Below are 19,975 nucleotides of genomic sequence, written 5' to 3'. Positions count from 1 at the left end.
GTCAGTGCCAACTGGGCGCCGTCCACCATGTTGAATTTACAGCGTACAACATAAATCAGAACCCAGCATCTTCGATAAGCGGTGACATGCTAGGGCTACAGTTGCAGACTTGCATCTGACGTAATGTTAAAGCGCCCCCCCCCCCCCACACACACACACACACACACACCCCGTGGGCAACTGTGAATCTCAGCCGGAGCTTGCTTTGTCCTTTGCGTATTCCAGAAACTATATTACAGTTTCCTTTCTATTCTGTGTCACCAGCCGCACCAACCGCATCACTTCCCGTCTGCCACACCGCGTGTGATAACAAACACAACATATTTCAAGGTTGCAGCAGATCTCCTCCTTCCATGCTGAATCATTTTGGCATCTTAATGTAGCCTTTGACACGAGGAAGAGGCAGAAATAATCAGTATAATTGACTTTAAAAATCTCATCAGGACATTGTTCTGCATAAGCAGCAGAATCTTTCTTTTCACTGCTCACTCATTCTGACTTTATTCAACAGCATATCTAACCATCTCGAATGTCAAGATGGTTAGATATAAGTATAAAATTGTCTTCGTCAAAATGAAATATCTTACCCAGCCCCGCAATCACACTTAATACACCGAAAGTGTTTATCTAGAGAGGAGGCTTCTTTGAAAGTGGTTCATTTGTCGCGCACGCATGTGTGTGTGTGTTCAGTTATGTGTCGACTATGAAACTGGTACTGGAGCAACATCAAGAGATTTCTGTGATGAAACTGATATTTGCACCTCCGATGTCTGTAAATACTCTTCCAGAATTTTAAATTGGTCAGGCTGGTAAACCTTCTGAAGCGTTGTGGGAAGCTGGAACTCTCCTTCGCTGTTAGTATCTCATTAAGGCGAGGAAAACCACCTCACACAGTCACAGATACTAAGATAAATATCCTCTTTTTAAATGACAAATTCATGTGCTTAAACATAAGCAACACAACAACGAGACTAAGATGAGAAGCGCTAAAAATGCCCGCGATCGAATCTGCTGTTGTAGACCATGTGATGCAGCAAGCGGACCTCGAGTGAAGATGGTCTCGCCAGCATCAAATTCATTTACAAATACACTGCTGGACAACTGAATGCGAGAAAAACGCACACTTTCGTAGAAAAGAATCCACAGATTTTCCAGGGTGCTCTTTTTTGGAGGAAAAGGAGGAACCTCCATCGAGTCAGCTTTAGACGAGAAATGACCGATTGCTTCCAGACGGACGATCGATCGGGCTGCTTTCTGGGGCAAATGTGTATGAAATGAAAATGTAGAGTATTTTCATTTTGTCGAAATAGTGCGGCTGCAAAAACATGTCTTGCGTTTGAATATTTCACTCAGTGTAAACATTAAACAGCTTCAATAAAGAGCTGGAACAGCATAATATATATGATACTGTCAGAAGTAATATGATTTTAACAATCGTAAAGCCACTTATGGGGGAAAAAAACTGTACGTTAAGTGGATCAAAAGCTCATTACACTGTATCTTATCAGGAAAAACTCTCTTCTATAAATCAAAAAAAGAGAGGACATTTTTCACTTGTGTCTCTTTTCTCAGCCTCAGACGCGTCTAGATTAGACGTCCGAATTGCCAATCCCTCCAGACCCCAGACGGACCCATTTCTGAAGAGTCCCAGACCGCCGAATAAAACACATTTCACGCAAGTCACTCGACGCTTCCTGTCCTTCGCCAACGATACCGCCCACCGCCACGGAAGGCACAAAAACCCCCGGTGGCGGCTCGCCCGTGGAAATCTCACACGTTACCATGAGAGCTGCCCAGACAAACCTCAACCCTCCTCATTGCTTTTACCTTTTGCCTCTCCGTGGCCCTGATGTGGCCACAGTGAGACAATGGCCAGTTTGTGTTTAGCTCTAGATTTAATGTTGGGGAGTAAATGGAGATGTGGGGGTGCAGTTGTTGTTTCAAATGGAAGTATAAGTACTTGGAGGGTGTGGCGGCTGTTAAAATGCAGACACTGTCAGTCGCCTTGAACTTGAACCCCCCTGAGGTCCCCTTGACCTTAGCTCTTTTCCCGTGCTCCACTCTGCCCTCGGCGGCGGTGGCGGCCTTTGTTGAGCTGTCGGCATTAACTCTTCACGCCTCCTCTCTCACAACCTCCTCCCCTTCCTCTTCCAACACTCTCTCCTGCGTCTTCCCCGGGGGCCGAGCCTCTTCTTCTTCTTCAGCTACTTTCCCTGTGTGGCTGATTTTTGGGGTACACCCATCTGGCCTGTGGCAAAGGCCCCGGTGGGGAATTTTGTTTTCCCAGAATGCTAATCTGACCTGAGGGGGTTTCCTTCCCACATTCCGGGATGTGGGATTTATTCTTTTGTTTTTGGGGGGAGAAGCTCTGCTGGATTCCTGTCATACCATGATAAGTACTAGGTGCAACCTCTGGAGTCCCTGGCAGGATTATGATTAGGATTTACGTTTGTGGTGCGACTTTGGTGATTCAGACAGTCCTGGAGTCGATGCGTTTTAGCAGTTCGCCGACAAAACACAAGCCGATCATGAATCTGTCGACCCAACCCCAACATTTGAACTTTCACCCGACTGCATCAATAAATGTGCACTGGAACCCCTAATGTTTCAGTGTTATTTGATTTTACAAGACTGTAAAACCACGTTTAGGTTCAGTCTCCCCGGTTGCCCCTGTTTATAGGATTTTGGCTCCTAGCTACTCGCTTTCAAAGGAGCTCTGCCCTGATTGTGTCTTGCGCCATTATCATTGTTTTTATTTTTTGTCATTTTCTGAGAGATTTGTCGCCGAAATTAGGACCTGTCACAGATCAAATACTGATGTGGCTTTCAAAGGAGATGAATTACATTTTTTGATTGTGTCAAAACAGCTCCGTGGTGCAAACAACAGCCTGGATGCTTGCTGGGGAGCTGAGGAAGAGGAGGAGGAGGAGGAGGAGGAGGAGGAGGAGAGGAGCTGAGTGATTTAATCTACTAATTTTTCTCAGGTCTTTTGGCTGTTGACAGGCAAGTGTAATGGTCCTTCAAGTAATGGAATCAGCCACTCAAGCAACACATGCACACACGCACACGTACACACTCGCTCATAGACGCATGCACACACATTCAACCGCTGAAAGCACGCCTGTTTTGCATATGAATGACATCACCGTAAAGTTTTCTGGGGAGGTTTTGGCGGTTGGGGAGGACGGAGGGGGATGTAGTGGAGAGGAGGGCTATGAAAGGGAAAACATTAGTCAAATCACTTCCCGCTTCAGTCACCCGCCCTGGCCAAACTACTTGACATTCCACAACAGGGCTCTCCCGGCTTCAAGGAAGGCATCCTCAGTGATTCGGACGTCGAACTCATCAGCCCTGAGTTGCAAGTTTTGCTAACCTCTCCTGCTCGAGTATTTCTCTTTCATTAGAAAGTATAAATACGTAAGCTCCAAGAAACCGCTTCAGAGTGTGAGTGGATTTTAAGCTTAGTGTCATAGACAGAGCTACATGCTACCTGTGCAAATGACAAAACTGGAATTTGAAATCTTGTCACTGTTAGGTGAAAACCTTGTCAGTCTCATTTGTGTTATATTCATGCTTTAACTCAAGTTGGGGAACCAAAGGTCCTCATGCACAGCAGATGATTCTGTTACCCTTCCAAATTCATTAGACAAACGAAAAAGTGCAGGATACTAAGAATAATGCTAAAAAACAGGTTTGAAATCTTTTTTTTTTTTTGCAGAGCAGACATTTTGAAGGGAGGAAACACCCCAGTCTTTTCTAGGGTAGTTTTAGCTCTGTACCAACACACAACTTCGCAACTCCCCGTCGGACATTTTGGCAGTTTCCAATGCCAGTGTTATGTCCCCAGTAAGCATTGATTTGGTCAAACAAGACAAAAAAAACATTTGAATGATGGAAAGAAACTGTTTTATACGTCAGTATAACGTATAATAATGGCTTTAACAGCATTGCAATGATTGTTTTAATGTGAAGTAGGATGTAGTTTCATGTTGAAATATAGTCGTTTAAATGCTGTTGAAAACCAGTGGTGAACGAAGTACTGAGAACCTGTAGTTACAAAGTAAAAGTGCCAATACCAACCTACCAAGTAGGTCCTTTTATTCTAGTAAAAGTAATATTAGCAAACAATACTTAAAGCATCAAAAGTAAAATTGTACATTGTGCAGAATGAAACATATCAGTATTGTATTATTATACATAATTTTATTGAAATCATTAATATGTAAATAGCATTTTAGTTTTGTGTTAAATCCACAGATCATCATATTTTGAAAAATGATACGTTTTGTGTGTAAATTCATCACCTGCAAAGTAACTTGTAACTACAGCTTTCAGGTAAATGTAGAGGAGTCAAAAAAAAGGACATTTGTCTCCGTGGTGCGGTGAAGTCAAAGTTGCATCAAATGAAAATACGAGTGTCGCAAAACTGTAATTACATAACTTCACTAAATATCCTGTGTGACTTTCCATCCCCGGTCGAAACAATGGTTACATCTCGCTGCCACTTGTACCCTGGAGGTCTTCAAAACGTTTACTTTTGAACTAAATTCAGCCCAGTTTTAACCTTGAAGTCATCTGACTTGCAAATTACCAAATCAGTGCTTACGATGTGGGATTAAATCGATTTCCCATGCAAGGGCTCTTTGTTTGCCAACTCCAAATATCCTATCTACTGGGAATTTAAGCAGGAAGATTCCCAGGTAAAGCGTACAAGAGATACAAGGTTCCTCCACACGACGGTGCTTCCTGGAGCCAGCAAGCCAATCACAGGACACTAGACTGTCAGATTTTCAAACTTGCATTCAGAAAGAGAGCTATTGTGGCTTTTTTTCAATTGTGAAATAATTTTCCCAAACTTTAGGATGACACCTGAATGCACCGTACTGACAGCCCTTTCCGTTCAGTCCAATATTAAAGCTTCATTACCACATGTAATTTTAGCGAAAATAAAACAGTCTCCTGCAACCACCGTCTGGTCAAAGTGGAACAATCGTATCACGAGTGAACAGATTAAAATGTCCGAACTGACGCAAACCACAACTTTATTCAAATCAGTGGTGTGTTTTATGTGCACAAGGGGCTAAAATGCTCAGAGTGCGTCTCTCCATCAATGCCGTCACTGCAAGGATCGAGTATCTGGAAAGCCTTGATAATCTTCACAGAAGGCAATCTAGCTCAACACACACACACACACCTCTTCATTCATCATCTATATTTATTATAATTGGAACATTTCACAGATCAACGTCCCCTTCAAAGCGTCTGAAGCCATTTTGTCTTTGCTCACTGAACAGAATTGCCGGGCTGCAACACTGGGAGGCAGCTGACAAAGGTGGACGGATCTGGACAGGTGCCCACTTTTTCTTGGCACTGACCACGGTCGGATCACATCCTCTGTCCTAGCCACCATTTGCAAACACGTTTCCCTCCAAAATCACACAGAATGGCCTCCTAGGGGTGCATTCCTGCATACCAATGAAGATTCTGAGGAACTTGTGAAAGGAGCAGCAACCGAGTTCTTAGACCTTGGACATGCACCAAAATCCGCCATTTCCCACTTTGCCCCCCCCCCCCGGCAACCAGCCCTTTTGTGATTGTCAATCAAATAGTCGTTGCTGGAAGTGTGGCCTTTCCATTTTTTAAATGATCCAGTCTGATCCTAGCGGCGTTAATGTCATTGCGGCGCCATCTTGGAATCTGATTCCTTCAGTCTCATTATCTGATGTAGTGAGCAGCCATTTTGTGTTTTATGTCAAAAGACAGCCACACTCTAACAGTACAAGAGCAGCTCCTTATACACAAGACTAGCTGACATTTTTTCTGTCAGGAAGCTCAACACGTCGAGCATAACGGAGGGTGGCGGTTGACTTTTTTTCCCAGAGACCTGACAAACCTTTGAGCACGAACAGCTATAACTTAGTCCGTGATCCAACATGGCTGCAAATGACAGCCTGGTTGTACGCCGTCACTCCAGCTTGTTCTAGTGTGCTTAACATCGGCACTCAGTTCATTAAGGCCCATAGTGCTTGGCTAATACAACTTGCCTCTTGGCAGCATGACAAAAACTGTGAATCAGATTATGAGGACCATAATGCCGCCAAGAAACACTGAGGGCGAGCGGAGTTGTCACAGAGGACCGGCACTCGCTCTCTGGATGTTAACGCCTGGGACATAATGTAATTGCAGCCTGCCCTGGTTAATAAGGGCACTGTAATATTTGCATGGAGCTGCTGTTTATGTGTACTACGGCTCATTTCAACACGCAGCGCAGCTGTAAACAAGAAGAGAGCGGCTTGTAAAGCCTCCGCTGCTATGCATTCAGACACCCAAGGGGGTGCATTGGAGCTGTGTTAAAAACCTCTTTCACTGAATTACACGAGACTTCATAAAAGAGGGGGGATGAATGAAAAGGGCCGCGTGATCAACCTGGACTGTAAAGGGTTACATTTCATTTGTTTTACAGTGGGATTACCCTCTTTTACATGACAATGCTAATGAATTGTGAGGGGCCCATATGTCAGTGTTGGCGCGTTTGCCATATGTGGTGTCAGACAGCAAATCACGCAGGGGAAGCGCCGTTCGCAGCACACGGCGGCCTGCACAGCCCCGCTGCCGCACAAAGATCATCACAGTCAAGGACGAGAACGTCTCTGTGCTCTGTTTTGCCTACATTCGGAATAACGGTCGGTTAATGACGTGTGTGGATAAATATTAGCTTATTACTCGTCTATACAACGGCGAGTTCGGGGTTTTCACTGGTTACTACCGAGGGTGATTTTGTACCGATTAATTTTTCATTAGAACGGGACGGCGCTCTGCTGTCTTTCCACCATGTAGCTTGATGCCACACACTACAGAAAACAAACCCACATCCCTGATGGTGTTTTGAAAATTGTTTGATCTCAGGGGAATTGCGATCATCTTTTTATTTGGCTGTAACATTATGCTGGCAATGAATTGCAGTTGATTTCTCTGCAGATGTGACTGCAACAAAAAAAAAAAAAAAAAAGCATAAGAAAATGAAAGGGAAGCTGCCAGCTACTGGATAAATTTAGATTTTGTTTTTGTTTGTTTTAGTAAGTGTCAATTTACCTCCTCTCCCTTTATAGACAGATATTTACATTTTCGTTTTTATATTCCCCACTGATTTACAGAACACTGACCAAACTGTGATTTGCTCGAGGACACTCCAGCAGCACGTGGCTGCTGAATGCACAACTTTTTCTATCAATCACCGGACGATCACATGCAGATCAAACTAGCAAAGACGTGCACCACTTCCAGTTTTCCATTGTTTTCAATGTAAACCTTTATTTATATTCCAACACAGTTTTCCATAGAAAGGCACATGTGGTGAATCCTTATCCCCAGTGATTAGATTGCATAACACAAACATTGCTGCTTATATAAAACAATAAGCTATGACATATAGAGCATGGCTGAATAGATATGTTTGATGTGCATTTAAGGAAAAAGAGATTTAGTGCAACCCATTTAATTATTTTAGAGCACAATTCATGGTTTTCATGCCACTGGACTGATATCAGAGGAGTGACTCTTTTTTTTTTGCTAGAGATTAAAAACATAATTTCAAGCTTATCCAGGCAGATAAGTAATTGTCTTGAGCACTGGGATGTGCATGATTATCAAAAGAATACATTTTCTAAATTAGACCAAGATAGTCTCCCTTGAATCAATCGCAAAAGCACTGCATAGACATAGATTGTTTAAAGTAATATTTAAAAGATTTGCATAGATTATCAATCGTAATAAAAAATTTGCCACTTCCTGAAAATTAATATAGAATGAATTAGGCTGCGATAGTACTTGCTTTATTGCATTTGGGCGTGTGTGTGTGTGTGTGTGTGTGTGTGTGTGTTAATGTCAAAGACAGGAAATTAAGGCAGTGTTTTAAGCCAATGTATTTGTCATGTCTCGCCCAAAGATGTATCATTACGGCGAAGCAGGTAACCGCCATGAACCGAACTGCTGCGCCTCAAAGCCTGCTGGGAAGGTTTTAATCGTGTGGTGTGTTCTGTATACACACAGCCATGAGCCCTGCTCAGCTACTCCCCGCTGATCAAATACACTTCTGCCATCAGGAATATTAAATGTGTGAGTCCACATTTACTCGGAGAGTGGCTTATGGCTGCATAGTCAAATCAAGTCTGTTAAGGCTGCAAATATGAGATTCAATACATCCACTGATGAAACTGAGCTATATTCTGTCACCTGTCACACACTCAGCATATAAACAACAGGAATATAGGCTCCTCAAAAAACATTTCTTTTGATGACGTCTGAAGGGATGTCTATAAACTACAGCCCAAAAAAAAAAAATCCAAAGTAAGGATAAAAGGGTCTCTGCCCAACTGGGATTCAAGAAAAAAAACAGAAGCAAAAAGATAAAACAGTTGCATAGAGTATAAAGACGACAGCTCACTCCTTCGCCATTGTGTCAGCCGACACATGGAGCTGTCCAATCGCAGTGCAGTATTATTCACTGCTGCCGTGGGTCTCACATTCACGTGTCTTTGAGTCCTAGCAACTATAACAAAACAAATCAAACACAACGTGGGCCACAACTCATCAAATATGACCTACCGTAAGTGGAGCCTATATGAGTCGGAGACACATTACATTGTTTCATGTCTAAGTAATATTGTTCATAAGCAAATATCAAAGAATAATAATTACAAAATTCAGTGCCACACTCTCGAAAACACAAAAAGAAGAGTCACATTCCTGGACCAGACGGTCCACCTCCAGCTGCTGATCTTCTGTCTGGACCTTGCCCCCCCCCCCTTCACAGTCCACCATGCCGTTTGCGTTCATAATCAACCCAACTTGACTGCTGGGTCAAATAATGCATCACACAACAGCATCAAAGAGGTACAAACAGTGCAGCAGTGTTCCAAAGCCACAGCTGGAATCACCACTGAGTCGTCCTTGTTTACTCCCGGCTGAAAGGCAGTAAACGGCCGCCGAAGGAGGAGTCCCGCTGTCTCTCCATTGTCTCTCTCGGATCATCCTGCACAGACAGCACTCACCTGCAAAAAGAAAGATGACATTAAGATACAGCTTCGATTCCTCCGAGTGAGTCAAAGCACACGGCGAGGCCAATCACACGAATGTCAAAACAATTATCCCAGACAGTTGACTGTGAATGCCGATTTAGGCGTATCAAAAGAAGGCTTGTCCTCCCTGAAAAATAACTTATTGGGGTATTTCTTGTGTGTCCTAAATCTGGCCGAGGTAAGCACAGCTCCATGTATCAGCTGAAGGGATTGAGGCTGAAGTTGAAAGGCCTTAACAGGAGCCTGGTACGCTACGAGCTGCTAATACAAAGAGGAAGCATGTGACACACCCTAAGCTAGGCTGAGTTGGACTTCAGAAGGCTATCAAACTCCTTTTTTGTTACATTTTCAAGCAGCTCAGACAAGCAACTTAAAATATTACAGCAGGTCACCGAGTGCAGAGTGTACCGATAACGCAGCCGCCCAGGTTAGCGGCAGAAATCGACAACCATCGTGCCGGTTGGCATCACCCAGGCTCTTAGCAAGCATCGCGGCGGCCTTGTAGCCTTGGCATTTAGCATTACACCGTTGTTCAGAGAGGGTGCGCTTGGCCGGGAAGGGGGGGGGGGGCAAACAGCGGAGGTTGGTGGCATAAAAGGCAGTTTCGGGTATTGGTGTCGCTCTGAGTTATTGGCATCATGGTCTTGTTTTGTTGAGAGGACTATAGTGAATAAGCTTGTTAATGGTAAATTTACAGCCCCAGCATGTGGCCTAATAAAACCAGGGGATAGAGAGGATGATGAGAATGATTGCAATTTTGTGTGTGTGTTCAGGAGTGTGTGTGTGTGTGTGTGTGTGTGTGTGTGTGTGTGTGTGTGTGTGTGTGTGTGTGTGTGTGTGTGTGTGTGTGGGTGCATGATGGGGATGAGGAGGGGGGTGCAGTTTGAGAAAGGGAGAGAGAAAAGTGGAAGGTGCCGGTAATTAAGAGTCTAAAAGAGTGTGAGAGAGGCGCACACCGCTCAAAGCAAACTTTGAGCCTGGATTCCTCACTTTTTATTTATGCACCCCGACTCGAACCCCCCATCCCTCTTCACTCTCTCCCTCGCTCTTTACTTGTCTACCCCTGCTGAATGAATAGCTATAACAGTGCTACCGTGTCCCATCCAGCAACACCCCCCCCCCACACACACACAATCCTCCAGCCCTTTCTCAACACTCCCTCCTCCAGCTCGGCCCTGAATAGGGAGCCGAATTGAGCAAACAGTCAGGCTGTCAGCTCAATAGGAGGTCTGGCCGTGAACTTGAAGTCCTTCCCAGGCCCCCAGCCTCACATTAGGGTGGGAGGAGTGGTGGTGGTTGGGGAGACAAGAGGGAGGAAGGGATGGTGGTGATGGGGGGTTGCAGCCAGACTTTTGGGGGGCCCCTAGGTGCCAGTGTTGGGGGGAACCCTGCCACAGAGGTTCCCAAGGCTGGTGCTCTTGCCGGAGTAATGGGGGCAGGGTGCCCCAGCTGCCTGCTAACCCTCCCCTCCCTCTGTAGCACTCAGTCTGGGCAGGAGGGGTGCTGATGGTGGGGTTTGTGCAGACGGGACAGTGTCTGCTCCCCTGCCAAAGCTCCTCTAGACCCTCACACACACTTGCACGAAGACGCACACACGAATACACAGATCCAGACACAAGCTGCCGGCCGTGCCCACCCCCTCACCTCGACTAGCTCCAAGCCCTCCCAGGCTTCTCATCATCTCATTAGCCAACGCCAGCCACTCCACTGTCTACTGTTTGCATTGTTTTGGGCTCTGCATAATTTACACAGTAAATTGAGAACGGCCCCAGCCCCCTTTGCTCAATCCACCACCTGTTTATGGAGGCCTGGCTGTGATTAGTGCGCCTTGGGTTTGACACAGTTACCACAGAACTTCTCAGGAAAGCCAAGCGACGCCTCCGCCTTTAAAGGCTGCGTCGTCAAAAACTGAAATACAGAAAGCTAGGCGTGACCTAATTTGAGAGCTAGCAGCACGTTAGGTTTACTCTGTGTAAATCTCGGGAATCACTGTTGAAATTTAAGGGGAAAGGTTATAGTGAAATTAAACGCTTTTTTCGAACTCTGGCCAATTGATTTTCGATTCTGACTTTCTCTTTTAAACTGGAAAAGTCGCACTGGACCTTCGATGACAAGCAGCTTTCCTGTATTTAGCAACAGTCCCCTTGTCTTCCTTCACCTTGACCCAACAGTGGGTGTCAGCAGGCTCTCTGCTGCTACTACGGAGTGGCACCCGCCTCTAAGTTAGCATTAGCATTGTCTCTCTGGACTCCACACCACAGACACAAACAAAGGGAGGTCTCTGTTGCGAGGACAATGGCCTGCATTGTTTACCGGCTGCCTTACTTAATCAAGCCCGGTCGACGCTAATTGGTGTTTTGGGTTAAGCGGTTTTCAAAGTTGGGAGCTCCTCGGTTGGAATAATGCTGCACTACAACAACCTCGCTCAGGGAGAACAATACTCAACTTGTCTGAGCACCGACTGCCCTCTAACACTTGCACAAAGAGAGGCTTTCCAGTACTGACACTCTGCCTACCGAGGTCCCGCTTTCTCACTTCTTCACCACCTCTTCTCTATTATTTCACTCCCTCTCTCTGTCTGTCTCTCTGCTGCTTTGTGTGTGTTTTGTTATATGCTGCAGTGTCCCTGTATGAGAATGTGAATAGTGGTTCATGGATACCATCGTTTTTCACTCGACAGATGTTCCCACCTTGACATTTCTTCTGACCTCGTTTAAGGAGTTGAAGAGGAACTTTTAGATCTATAATTAATCTTAAAGTTGTAACTCTGTTACAGCAGACTACAAAAAAACCCCATAATTTGAAATATGAAAATATAGCGCCCAAATCCCAGAGTGCTCGGCTATATGGAGTACTGAATTGTGCCTCTGTACTGTCCAGCAGGCACGGTTTGCATCGTATCTCCAAAATGGCAGCCGCAGCCATGTCAGGGCACGCATGTGAGGATGGCACGAGAATTCCCAAACGGGAAAGGAAACATTGCATTTCGGGGGACAGATGCCCACTGAAAGCCTCCTGAGAGAGGCATTGAGAGCAGAGTGATTTAATGTGAACACACATACAAAACACGCTCCGCCTCCATCAACTTACCCTCCCCTCCACCCATCCGCGCATCTCGTGAATCGTGCAATTAACAAACATATCCGAGGTGATTAAAACGGAGGCTACAGCCTGCTGGAGAAGAGGAGCGAGGGCACCGGGTGGGGAAACGGTAGAGGATGGAGGGTCAGGGTGGCACCAGTGAAAAGATGCAGCATGGTGGGCACAGGGGGTTTGTTGTGTTACCTGCACTGACTGGTCTTCCCACTTCCATTTCATGCCAGCGTTGCTCTAAGATGGTGGCGCGGGCTGCATCTTGCTGTACAGGAAAAAGGAGCAGTCTGCTGAGGATGGAGCAGAGGAGGAAGGGAGGAGGAGGGAAGAGGCGATGCAGAGGAGGGCGAGGAGAGAGGGAGGGCAGAATCAACAGCAACCCCTCCTCCACCTCCTTCTCTGTTTTTCAGTCTCCTTTTGCCATCTTTCCTTCAGTGGTCTTGTGGTGGTAGCCTGCACAGAAAATGGGGTAGGGGGAAATCGGAGGGTGAGAGGGAAAATTTTAAGAACGCGGTTTATCCATTAAAAACAAACATGTATAGTTGACGGAAGCATACGAAAGCAAGCCATGCAACACACATGAATGCGTGTATACACACATGCATGCACGCACACACACCTTTTCATGTCTGTTCTCATGGTACAGTCTGCCCCTGAGCATGCAAATGACTTTCATTATGCAAATGTATGCAAATCAGATCCAACCATCTGAGAATCAAGGGTGGGAAAGAAAAAAAACTCGACACAGATTGAATGAAAGAATGAAAGAGAAAAAGGGACAAGAGAAAAATCCTTTTGAGTGGCAGGAGGCGGTAAGTTAGGTAAATGCTCTGTGGAAAACAACGGTAGCCCAATTGGACAAACATGATTACCTTTTTTTGTGTCTATGACTTCATTTTTTTTTTTAAATTTAATTTCCTGCATTCTTGTCATTTTACAGGATACCATTTTTCTTTATTTATTTGATGTCTTTGCCTTTCTTAGCAAAGGCTTTCCAAATGTAAACACAACGTTGCTTAAATTCAAGGGCACCGATGACGATCTACATTCCTGTCACCGCATACTTTGAATCTGACAGCTGCAGTTAAGCTTAATTGGAAATAATGCCGCATTTTCATCATCGGTAGAAATGTAAACAGCTGTTCAGCACCGTTGACACTCACCAGTTAAGCTAACTTGGATTTGACGTAGCTCTAGTAAATCCATCTGTAGTGTTATTGTTCATTTCTTTTAGCCTTAACAGCTGACTCAAAGCTTGTGCTCCTAATTTAAACAGTCTCTGACTGAAGCCATTCTCATAATAGGATGTTCTGAATTCGGTGTATGCATCAGTGCAAAGTAATAAGCAGGACTAGCTTAAAGCAAGTCATTAGGTGGCTAAATGCTATTAGGACTAACGCAGACCGACCACTGTGGGTATCAGATGAAAGGGGTTATTTTTAATTGCTTGAAATCAGCGTCTGTCTTTGCCAGAGACCCTCCCTCGACGACTTACACCTGCCCGTGGAAACCTGAGTCCGAGTCTAAAACCAGAGTTGCACAATGTAGCCAGCTGACTAAGTTCAATATTCACTAGCAGGTGGAGTCTGTATCTCGCAGGTTTAGCCACATAGTTCCTGAACCCGTCTATTCAAAGAAGTCAACAAAGAAAGCTGACTAATCGGTGAACAGAGCACACTGTCTCATTTTGCTAATACTCTGAGTCCAGCAGAAAGGATCCTCCATTAGCCAGCAGAGGAGGGAGCCAGCTTTTGTCTCTGGGTGTCAGTAGGGGACGGCTACGTCTGAAATTAGAATAAGGTGGTAAAAACAGGGGTGACTTGGAGTGTGAGAGAGTTGGGGTGGGTAAGCAGGGAGGGGAATGACTACAGGGGTGGGGTAGTGCTGAATGGTGGCAAACCTCTCCTAATTGGCACTTGACATTTTTTTGCCATTGGCACTGGAGTGGGCCAGCTTTCAAGCCCTCTCCGGGTCCTTGTTGGAAAAGTGCCTTATGCAAATATGGCGAATGGGCTCTATTGTGAAGCCTCTGATATTAACAGCTCACGCAACAATGAAATTGTGTGCTCACTCTGGACTCGTAGGTGTGTGAGAGAGAGCTAGACAATGGCAGCGGGAGCAGCTTCAGTCTGAACAGACCCTCCATCGGATGCTTTGCCAAGTCATTTCACCAGAATGGGTTTTTTTCTGAGGACCAAGGCTCTCAGTAAAAGCTTTATCAACAACTGAAACAAACAAATGCATGCACAGTTTTGCTCTGGCTCTGAGAGTGGCTCTGTTTGTACTGCTGCTGAATGGCTCAATTTATTGTGGTTGAAAATACTGAAGGTATGGATAGAAAAGGCTTCACTGATTCTCTTTGAAAGATATTTCCACTCTTAAAACATCACTGTCTCAGTTCTAAATGTGAAAATGTATTCATGCTTCAGTGCTGTATCACACCCCCTCTGATATTTCTTTCTTCCTCTGTGTGCCCGCATTGTTTACCCTTAACTTGCTCCCTTGGGTGAGCACAGCTTGAGATCTAAAGATATCTGCAGAATCCCTTTGGAGAAAACCTGGCAAATCACTGGAGAAATGCAGCAAAACTAAGCTACATTAAAAATGAGTAGTAGAAATGATAAGAAGCCTAGCTGGACAGCTGGGCCAAACATACTCTCGACTAAAGCTTCCAAGTCAACGAGGTCTCAAGTATTCTTGTCGTCTGAAAACGCAAAGCAAATTTCATCTTTATCTCGAGACAAATCAAAACCAATAGGGAGGCAAACAGAGCAATGGGTACGACCACGAGAGTCAACCCCGTGTGGTCCAAGCACAGTCAAAGTACACCTGTTACTGCTAAGTTGCCAAACTTAATCTCCTTTGTCTGGGGACGCCCATTGACTTTTGCAACTGCCTAAGATACATTCATTTCTCTGAGAGCGTATGGGGTGGAGGGAATGCCAATGTTGTAGAAAATAACAGGGTCTGGCCTTCTGCTGCGGCCCAACAGTGAAGCCATTTTCCAAACCCTGTTGGTGTGTTCCGTCAAGAGAAAGAGAGGCAGAAAAAAGGGGGCAAGAGTCACTGGGTCTTATTCAGAAAACTGTCTGGCTGCTCGGACCTGGCAGGGCTGAAAGGGAGGCAAAGGGGCGCATTGTCCCTCAGTGACAAGTGGACTAGCTCTATTGACTGTAAAGTCTACTGGTGAGGGGGGCAAGTAGGACCCGGCCACAATGGAGGTTTTTCTATTTGACACTTGGAGTCTAAATCTGCTTGCCTAGTGCATGAAAGCTAAGACAAACCCACCACCCTTCTCTTCCTCCTCCTCTTTCCTCTCCTTTCCTTCTTTCCTTCTCCACCATTTCTCTCTGCGCTCACTTTTCTATTTCAGACACTGTGTCATGGGACCCAGAGAAAGAGAGAGCAAAGGCCCCAAGGTGGTTTTTTAGGAACTCTCCCATCTCCGTGCCATTTTCAGGCAGGCAGAAGCTAAGACAATCTCTACTCTGGGGTCCCCAGTGTGAAGCGTTAGTGATATAACTGTGCCACACACAGAGCCAGCACAAAGCATTTGCACCATGACATGCGTCTCCCAGGGCACTGCTTAGGGTATAAACACAATCTGTCCCGGACTTCAGCTCCCATTCACCCCCAACACTGTAACTGAAACAGAAAGGGAAGCAAGAGGAGACGGCTTGTCTTTACACCGCGCAAAATCTGCCTGCCTTGTACCTGTTACGTGTTAAATGCGATATGCACCTGCACAGATATACAAGTGCTTGGATATTAGTCAGGCACCATCAGCCATTTATCATTCACAATGACAGTTCAAGGCCATGCCATGTTCATAAGTCTGGACTGTAATAAAAAGACATCAGCAGTGGCGGTAGCACCAGGACAGAGAGTGGACCAGGTGCCACTTTACCATCCAAGATGGTGACATCTCTGGCTGTCACTTCCTGTCAAGGCCCTCGTTCCTCCCTCTTACTAGCTGAGCCCAGAGCTCAAATGTCACACTGAGCACCTGCAATGCAGCAGGCAGGCAGGCACAACTGCAGGGCTTGAAGAGATTGGCATTGTGAGGTGAGGTTGCCACACGAGCTTTTAGGAATTTCATTTCAGCCCTGCACAACTGTTTAGAATTTGTACCACGTCAAGCTGAATTTATCCAAACTTGAGAGTGATGTTTTAGCTGAGCCATGTTGCCATGTGGAATAGGTATTACTGTTTGAGTTCAGTACTAGCCTTGTAGCTCCAAAGCCTTGAGACTTTGGGAACAATCCTTAGTGGCCTCTCTCAGCAGGAGTGACCCTCTGGCTTTGATGGGCAGAAAAGAAATTACACCTTCAATCAGCCATCAGAGGCCCTGAGGTTGAAGATCTGATTGACCAATTACTCCTCACCATGAGCCCAGGCAAGAACCTAAAGGCTGAGATTGTTCTCCTTCTCTCACTCATGGATCTTGTCACTGGGGGCACCTTCTGCTTGATTGCCCCTGGACCACTCCCCCCTCGAAGTCTTGCGCATACACACAGCAGCATTCAGTGAGATCCCATCAGGCCTTTCCACATGGTAGCACCTCATGCAATGGAGGCTTTGCCACGGCCCATTCACAACCAAACCAACTGTCACGTCAAATCAAACAACGGCCAGGACCCCAAATCAAACATCTTTTCATGCAAAAGGGAGAAAGGAGTAGGTGGGAAGGAGAAAAAAAAAAATCAACAACGGCTAACTTAACAAAACTGGCCTCAAACAAATTCTTGTCTGTTCGCTTAGGTGCCGGCGGGGCGTTGGGAGCCCGGATTAACTCGGAGGGAGCATTCTTAACTCACACAATCCCATCCAAGTCGGAACATATGTATAATTCATAGCACCGTATGCAGCTCCTATGATATAAAAGGCCCACATTCTTTTCATATTGCATGTTCTCTTGATGCCAAAGATACACGCTGCAAAGCTGAAATTCATGGAGCCAAGTGAATAGAGCATTGACTAAACTGGCTAGCAAACTGATTAGCTAACACCGACTTGTTAATCGACTTGTCAAAGTCCGCCGGCTTTGGTGAATCAGTGTGGGTCTCTTTCAGCAGGCCCGTCACTCCTGGCCATGTGATACTAAGGCTAAGCCCCTGCATGCAGCCCCATACACAAGGATCATGGGGCTTATTAGATTAAAAGTGATCCTGTTGCACCAACCACACTGCTATGGATCACTACCACTGGCTGCCGGCAGCTTTTTGGAAATATGTACGGCAATGTCCCATTTATTTCTACGTGCCTGCCAACGGTATTCTGCATTTCTAAATGCTGATGGACCACAACAGCAAACACAGACAGAGCTTTACAATGAAATTAGGTTTACCTAAAGGCCTTGTGGTCTGGGATTTGCTCACACACATTCACTCACACACATACAATAAATAAACCTACAGAACAGTGACACAGACTAAAATCATGCACCCTACCTTTTGCTTCATTACGCTCCCATGTCCTTTCAAATGTCGTCCATTTTCTTCACCTGTGTTGCTGTTCTTGTGGCAGTGTATGTGGTTTTTTTTTGTTTTTTTTTCTTTTCTTTTTTTGGGTGGAGGCGCAAATGGGGTCTTGATGCCTTTTCAGGAGTGTAATGGGATTCTTGTTACTTTCGGTTATCTAGCTTTATGAAGAATGTACATCACTCATACAGCTAGATAACCAAAGATAACAACCAACCCCTAAGGCTACCCATCCTCTCAAGCCGCAGGCGAAGTAACATGGGCCAAATTCTGACCTATAAGCAGAAGAGAAAGTTGTTAATAAAACAGGATTATATGTCACCATCTCATTGATTTTACACGAATTAAGGGATTACAGGGTAACTTTTGGAAGGAGTTAAAATTTTTGTCAAAACTGAGCAAAGTCTGCATGAAAAAAAAAAATCAATCGGCAGTTAACACCAACTCTGAACAAAGACGTTACTCTTCTGGCTTGGGGCCTTTTTTCCTCACTCAACTTACTGCGACTCTTAAATGTCCTGACCCCCTCACCCCGCCTCAAACCACCTAAGCCAATAGGAAACCTCCCTTTGTACAAAGAAAGCTGCGATTGGCCTGCGAGTAATGCTTCCATATAAAAAAAAAAAAAAAAAGACTCCACAAAGTCAAGCAATCAGCAAGAGGCACCAATAAAAAAAATGTACACAAGTCCAACCAGTCCAAACCGGCTATGGCACCAAACGGCCCTTCCCCGGCCCGGCGCCCATCCCTATGGCGCACCCGCCTCCCCCGCTGACTGGCTCCTTAGGAGGGTGATGGCTTCAAACGCGGCCCCCCACCATGGCCCAAATGCATTTTTAAATTAAAAGAAGATGCTTGCTGTTCGACTACAAAAGAAACTGGTTTGTCTTCGTTTACATTATCTGATGCCAAAGCAGAGGTTGGAGTCAAAGCGAAGATAGAGGGGTTTAAGATGTACATACATACGCAACAACAAAATGTCCTTACATATAAATTAACAGCGATGGAATACAAATACGCATACTTATCAAAGCATGGGGCACATGGAGTAGACATATCCTTTCAGACCTAAAAATGTCCACAGAAACACGCAAATATCAAGCTAAATGCAAACACAACAAGCATCTTCACTTGTACAGGTATTGACAATGGTATACACACACACACACACACACACACACACACACTCCCTCTCACACACTCCGTGGCACATGGCACAAGGCCCCATCTAATTAAAGCTGCTCTGTGTGCCCAGATCCCTGTTGTGGCAGGCTCCGCCCCCACCAACGCCACCGCCAAGTAAAGCTCCACTGACTGAAAAGCAGAGAGAGAGAGAGCGGGAGAGAGACAGGGGAGGGCAGGACACAGAATATTCTCGCCCTCCGTCACACACACACCCGGGCCCCGAACGCTCCCGCACAACTTGGCTGGCAACACGCAGGTGTTAGCGGGGACAGCTACATCCCTGTTAGCAAACAGCAAATCCCCCTGGCATCGTTCTCCCTGCAGGTCATAATAAACAGCTCTCTTCTTCTTCTACTGTCGGAATCTACTTCTGTTTTCAAAAAGGTGTTTTGTTGCCGGGGAGAGGGCAGTCACCGTGACACAGGTCTTCGTCAAGGAGCTTTGTTTCAATCCACAAGGACAAAGCAGGGCCCTTTAAGAGAGGAAACATGCTTCAGCTTCCTGAATGCTGCTGCACTGGATCACACACACGCACACACACACACACACACACACACGTATGTATCCTACAGTGTGTGAACTTTCACGTGTTTAGATGCATAATTGCTGACAAGATCAGACTAAACACATTGACCCAGGCTTGGGTATAAATGCACAAACGCACACATCCAATCCCACACACACACACACACACACACACACACACACACACACACACAGACTCACAGCTGCAAACAAACAGATATAAAAAATGTTATTACATTTGCTTCATAAACAGCTCCGTAAGAAGGACTAACAGTTTGGATAATTCATATTTTTTGCAAAAGACAGAAACTGAAAGACACATTTTCACATTTTCACATATTCTAATTTTACAAATCACACTGATTACATTATTGGTATTATTATCATGTCATCTTTTTTTTTAAGAAAGTATTTTAAGAATAATAGCACTAACGTAAAACATTTTAATATTTCTGATTAATTTTTTTTTAATCTTACAAATTTTTCAATTTACTAATACCTGCTTAAAAAAAAACAAAACCCCAGATCCCTCACTTTTCTGTTGATTTTGAGTCTGGTGTTTCACTCTCATCGGTAAATCGTCACAAAATCATTTTCCCCCTTTGGAATGATGCA

The 19,975-nt window shown here is 45.2% G+C and overlaps 1 long non-coding RNA gene across 1 annotated transcript; it reads right to left on the bottom strand.

Annotated features, from left to right (window-relative positions):
- Positions 1 to 8,945: 8,945 nt before the first annotated feature.
- On the bottom strand, positions 8,946 to 17,702 carry LOC120783565. The gene is made up of 3 exons (XR_005706354.1): positions 17,621 to 17,702; positions 12,363 to 12,623; positions 8,946 to 9,050 (listed from the first exon to the last, which is right to left on the bottom strand). It is a non-coding gene; the product is annotated as an uncharacterized LOC120783565 (long non-coding RNA).
- Between the last annotated feature and the right edge of the window lie 2,273 nt (positions 17,703 to 19,975).

This window comes from Xiphias gladius, chromosome 22 (genome assembly GCF_016859285.1).
Source record: "Xiphias gladius isolate SHS-SW01 ecotype Sanya breed wild chromosome 22, ASM1685928v1, whole genome shotgun sequence".
In the NCBI taxonomy this organism is placed as follows: Eukaryota; Metazoa; Chordata; class Actinopteri; order Istiophoriformes; family Xiphiidae; genus Xiphias; species Xiphias gladius.
Note: the sequence above shows the minus strand (reverse complement) of the source record. Positions and strands in the feature narration are given on the sequence as shown.